We start from the raw sequence: 6,017 nt of genomic DNA, 5'->3' as shown, positions 1-6,017 counted from the left end.
AGGATTTTTAGGTTCTCTTCTTAGTTTTCTAATTCACCCTCCTAATAGTGCATTCTAATTCCAAATCATAGGGTATAAGATTTTCAGGTGCAAATTTAAGCATACAATTGAAATCAGTACACAGAAAAAAAGTTAACTAAATATGAAAATAAGTTATAATTCAAGTAAAAGTTTTCTAATAGTCCTAATTTGTTTGTTACTCTAATTATGATACTTGTTTACTCCCCGGCAACGACGTCAAAAAATTGACAGCGACTTTATATATGCTTAAAATCACAAGAATTTGATACTGTTGCTAGAAAATTTAATTCCCCGACAATGGCGCCAAAAACTTGACATCGGTTATAGATTCAATAAAGAGGTGTATAAAATATTCAATAATTGCAAAGTCACACTTATCAATGCAAGTATACGTATCGCTCAAGTAATACAGGGTTCTAATGGAGTCCTGGATATCGATCCCAAAGGGAGTAATATTAGAGGCTACAAACTAAGATATTAGAAAATCAATACTTAATCACAACAATATAGTTCAAATTGCTTATCTGTCACTAATAGGCAATTGAAATAAATATGTAATTTTAAATACTCTTAAATAACTAATTCTACTAATAAAGTTTCTAATGTGAAGTTCAATATATAAGAAAACATCCTTCTCCTTATCAAGAAATTAAAGTGAATGGATAAAGTGAATTAGTTCAAATTGGATTGTGCCAAATAGAAGTATACCTATTCTTTACCCTTTGATCCAGACATTATGAACATTGACTAATCCTATGTTTGGTTACTGAATCTGCGGCTAGGCTGGGAGGATACAGACTCTCACTTTGGAGCTCCCACGTTCCCCTCGTGTGAGGGCTAACATCTAATCTACACTTCAACACCCAAACGATAGGACCGAATTGGGGATTTTAGTCTGTCACTCTAAAATCTCCAATTCTTCGTCTGATAATAATATTTCTCTATTTATTTGCACCCAACTTTCAAGGACTTTGACCTCCCTGAATCTTAGATGTAATCTTCACTTTAGTTGTAAAACTCAACATATTTTAACAAATCAATTGGCCAGATTGAAAGTAAATTAAGATCAAAGTGAAAAGATCATTACAACTTCTTTAACATTCTAAAGGCTCAACCAATTCAAATCACCATTTCACAAAATCTCAAGATAAGGAGAAAGACAAAGAAAACTACTCAGAACTCATGGGGAACATATGACAAAACTCAAAGCAAAGTCATAAAAACTACAACAAGCAAATAACACTTATCTCTAATTCCTCCCCAAACAAACCCCTCAAAGTTCGTCAGAATCTCTTCTTTTCTTTACAACACAGAATTCTTCTTCGAAGCGGCAGGGAGGAAGAAATCTCTCACTTTCTCTCCACTCTTACAATTTCTCGAAGAATACCTTACAATTTAACCTTATATTAAACTCTCTACACTCCACCAAACTTCTCAATTTTAGGCCAAAAGTTTCTCTTAAAGTTGTAGAAGAGTTTTCCCAAGAGTTGCCTAAGCATCCCCTCAAAAATCATCCACATTCAATGCACCTATTGAGATAACCGCCGATCTCATCGTCGACGGCCTCGAGGGCGCCGTCGGCGGCCTTCGGCGAGCCTTTTATATTTAATTGCCTGAACTCTCAGGAAAAACCCGCCGTCGGTGCCGTTGGGCTCACTGTCAATGCCCTAGTTCAAATCCTCATATTTTGGTACTTTTCACTCCAAATTTGCTCTTTTTTGAATCTTTTTTGTTCCAACGACCATAATTCAACATACCTGCAACAAAACATCAAAAATACCCTTCTTTAAAGTGCAATATCATCAAAATCAGTGTAAAATAGGTATGAAAATCTCAACATATTTTCCTTTGGTCATGTAACCAGAGTTATTACCATAATAATGGTTAAGGTAGAATGTCCCACTGTACATTGGTTTGGGGTGCCTTTGCTGGTAATCATGGGTTACTTCATCTTTCATCACACACATAATTTGAGGGTAGGTTAATTTGTTTTATATGTCTTAATCCTTAAATCTATATATTGGGTACCTAATAAACTAACCTTGGCTTCTAGACTGGACTAATCTAGGATATGTGTGTGATCCTAGCTTTTTGTCTACTTTTACTATCTTAGGGTCATAATTTGGAACTAATCTAGGATGTGGCTATAGAAGATTTAGAGTTGGTTGTTTTTATTGTTTCTTTGGGGTTTGATAATTAAGCAATGTCTTATTTGATTTTTTAGTTTGTCAGTCATGATGACAAATCAAAGTTTCTTAAGTTGGGTTATTTATCTATTCTAAGTGAAGTTCTGGCCAATTTGTGAATCCAAATTTTTTTTCCTCCCTAAGGTTTTGTTTGGTGGATGAGCTGTATATATAGAAGAATTAAATTTAAGTTTTCTAACTTAAATATTCATAGATAAAATAAATTTATTTTCTCCCTCTGAAATTTTTTTTTCATGCAGAAAGGAATTTTTAGGAAAAGATTTTATCATTCAAAAATGGATGTGAGGAATATAATTTTATTCTATATACGACTAATTTAATTAAGAGTGGCCCAGGATTTAAATATTCTTAAGCCAAGGTTAGAAATCATATGCTCTGGGAAGAAACAATATTCATTCAAACACTTGCTTAGGCTGAGTTTTAGAGAGAGCCGGATAGACTTTTAGTTTCTTTTACTCAAGTATGGTTAAAAAGCTTTTAAAAGTTATAGTTTGAAAATATTTTTTAAAGGCTTATGTTTTTATTTTGAAAATATTCTCTCTCCCTTTTTAAAAGAGGCTTGAAAATTTTTATTTACATTTGAAAAGATTTATTGTTGGTTTTGAGAAAGAGTTGAGAGTCGCTTTTAGAGTTGTTTTAATATTGATCTTGATTATGAAGAGATGATTCTTTTTATTTTAAGAGTGATTTTGAAAAGATATTTGTTTTAGAAAGTTTTTATTAAAGGCCTCTAGAGAGAATATTTAGACTTGAGCTGCTTCCTAATTTTATAATTAATACCCTTTCAACTTTTCAATTGAAGTTAAAAAGTTATTTTTATGTGCATATTGATTAAGTCCATAAAAATTTAAAGTTTTGAGCTGCTTTAATTATTATTAAAAAAAGATTTTTTATTGAGTTATTAATTTATTAATTTTAAAAATAGTTTAGATTATGACATGTTGACATCACTTTTGGTTGAGGTCTAGCTCTTCCTCTCTAGTAGCCTAGGGTCTAGCAATAGGACTTTCTTGATTGACTATTACTAGAGGACTAGAAAAGGAACCCTCACCATTAGAAGTTCTACACTCTTCTCTACTCAACTTGAAGTTTCAAAGAGAATCCCCATAGAATGTTCAAGCCTTAGGACTAACCTGGGTTGTCTGGTTTTGGTTAGGCTAGCCTGCACACACCTTCTCACATACCCCAAACCCTAGGACCACTTTAATTTGGTCTCCTGACTCCTTTTGGAAAGCTCATATGGATGGACCAAACCCCTAGTCCTTGGTTAAGAGGGTTAGGATCAACATATTGAACATCCAAAATGAGTCCTCATATGGCTCCTATTGGTTTGGCATAGCTTCATGGCTTACTTGCCCATTCTAGCCCAAAATCACCAAATTACCAAAATACCCCTATAACCCTAATTGTTGCCAAAAAATCCTAAAATTACTCAAAATACCTAAATATTATCCAAGAGTCATCTCAAATCACTCACCATTAACTAAATTGACCAAAATCACCAAATTTTTAACTTCTTACCAACCATCAAATTTTCAAAATACCCCCAAAATTGCCAAAAATTACCAAAATGTCCCTTGTAACTAAAAAAATTGCAAAAATTTCAAAAATTCTCAAAAATTTCAAAATCATCCCAAATATTCCTAATTTTAATTTTTTAACCATCACATTGACCCAATTTGACCAAAAGCCCTAAATTGCCCTTAAAGGCCCAATTTCCCCAACTTAGCCCCAATCTTGGCCCAATTGGCCCCATTCTTGCCCAATTTCAATTTCAAATCAAAATTAAGTACCCCAAATCCCAATATAAAAAAAATTCAAGCTCAATTTCACCCAAATAAAAAAGCCCCAATTTTGGTCATATGTCTAAATCCACCAAATTAGCCTTCCAAATCAATTCAAAATAACTTAAAATTCTTTCCAATATCCTCATGACATCTCTCTACACCAAATTCAACATTCAGTTAGCCCAAATTTTAACCCAAATTTAATTTCAATTTTAAAAGCCCAAGTCTTTAAGCCATTCAAAAAGCCCAATTTTAATCAAAAGCCCATATAATGATTTTCCTCCCCATCATCCCATTAATCAAAATCATTCCCTAAGTTCTAAATCCATAATCAAATCATTTCAAATCAAGCATCATGCCAAACTTCACCAAAAATATCAAATAAATTCAAAATCCTTTCTCATGCAAATTGACCAAGCCGAGGACAAGCCATGAAGCCACTCCCAAGCCATAGGTGAGCCATGAGAGCCATGACACATCATTAAGCTATTAATGGCAAGAGGCCAATTCACTTTCAAATATCCTTAAGAGCCTTTTTAACCCACTTCATGAAACACCCAAACCTCATGCTTATGGAAAATCACTTGGATAGGACCTCACCATGTTGATTAATCTGGATCATCTGATTCCCCTCAGCAGCATCCAAACCCTCCTTGGTGAGTGAACCCAACCCCAAATCATGACTTGACCCAATTTGACCCAAAATGACCCTTCCCCCATTCCTTTTTAATACAAAGCCTTTACAAATGGCTAACCCCAATTGACTTCACCAAAACCAAGCCCTGACCTCCCTAAGTCAGATGGTGACCTGAGCCTGGCCGGTCGACCACCTTGGCTGTCGGAAAATCCAAATCCAAAAGCTCCCCCTTGGCTAAAATCCAAAATTAAACCCATCCAAGCTGTCTCATCCCAATTTTATTCTTGCACATTTCTGCCCTCCACATAATCAACTAGAGGAACCCAATGGCTGGCAGAATTGCAGCCTCCAAGCCCCTCTATTTAAACTCCCCCCCCCGACCAAGGGGAGAGAGCTTGAAATTCCTTGAGGAGACTCTACCAAATTGCTCCCAAACGTCCTTCAAGACCTCTGGAGTTTAACCCAACCATCCTCAAGCCCTTAAACCCACTACCTGAGATCAATTTTGAAGCTTAAAATTAAGCCCAAAACAGGACATCCCTCTAGACTCCACCAAATCCAAATTAATTGCACCCACATCATCCCTTGAGTGAGAGAAGATCCCTCATAGAAGCCCCATCACCAGACCACCCTAAGGTTGACTTTGATCAACACCCCAAATCAGCCTTGGTCGAAATCGTACCTTGGCATTTCACCACGACTTGAGGCTTCATCTAGGAGCTCTTTGGACCAAGGCAAGATTTTAGAAGCACCCAATCAAGGCCACACCTCTTGGGCAAAGGTATTGAACCCTAACCCTAAATTGAGCTTCATTCAGTTCTACATGCTTATAGAATCGATTTAATACTTGATCAATCGTATGGATATGTTCTCCTAGTCAAGATTAGTCTATAAGAACAAACCACCTTAATTTGGTTGAGTATCGATAGATATGTTGATTTGAATGTGGACGGTTATCTGGATATGTATTTGTGGATGATGACCCACAGCCGTCGGATCGCGTGTGTAATGGATAGACGCTCTAGGTTGCGCCGGACGAGAAGATGGTGGCAGCTGACTTATAAGATGGTGGCAGCGTTGAATATGAGCGTACCGCATGCGCTTTTCGAATCTGCCTAGGTTGATGTAGTGTTGTTTCACTTAAGTAGATAAACAGGGCTTTATTTTATTTATTTAATAGCCAAAACTTTAAAAATGCAAATCTTCGTATAGAAAAATCACAAAAATAAAATAAAAATACTCTTTTGCTCAATGAACAGAGGAGAACAATGTAAAAATGGTTTCATGTCCATGTATGATTTTTTAATTAATTAAATTGTGTTTTTCTTATTTGGATTTCACCATAGCATGGGACCATGGGGGTTT

The sequence above is a fragment of the Phalaenopsis equestris genome, unplaced genomic scaffold (genome assembly GCF_001263595.1).
Source record: "Phalaenopsis equestris unplaced genomic scaffold, ASM126359v1 Scaffold000813, whole genome shotgun sequence".
Taxonomy (NCBI): domain Eukaryota; kingdom Viridiplantae; phylum Streptophyta; class Magnoliopsida; order Asparagales; family Orchidaceae; genus Phalaenopsis; species Phalaenopsis equestris.
The sequence above is the reverse complement of the archived record's forward strand: the minus strand, read 5'-3'. Positions refer to the sequence as shown.